Consider the following 432-nt stretch of genomic DNA (forward strand, 5'->3'; position numbering starts at 1 on the left):
AAGGAAATTTGTAGCAAAGTGATTGACCTTGAGAAATTACCTACATTGCAAAGACAAATTATTTTGACTTTGTGTGAGCTAAAAATGTATTTCCCGCCTTCTTTTTTGACATAATGGTTCATCTAAGCATTCATCTTGTTCGAGATACACAACTATGTGGCCCTTCCTATATGAGATGGATGTACCCCTTTGAGCGTTATATGGAGACATTAAAATGGTATGTGAAGAACCGATCAAGACCAGAGGGTTGTATTGTTGAACGATATATTGTTGAAGAAGCTCTTGATTTTTGTACTAGATACCTTACAAATGGTGATTTCATGGGCATTCCAAAGCCTCGATATATAAAAAAACATTTGGTGAATGTATTAATGGGAATGAAATATTGACTATAACAAGAACCAAATTGGAGCAAGCGCACTTATATGTTTT

The sequence above is a fragment of the Lupinus angustifolius genome, chromosome LG03 (genome assembly GCF_001865875.1).
Source record: "Lupinus angustifolius cultivar Tanjil chromosome LG03, LupAngTanjil_v1.0, whole genome shotgun sequence".
Lineage (NCBI taxonomy): Eukaryota > Viridiplantae > Streptophyta > Magnoliopsida > Fabales > Fabaceae > Lupinus > Lupinus angustifolius.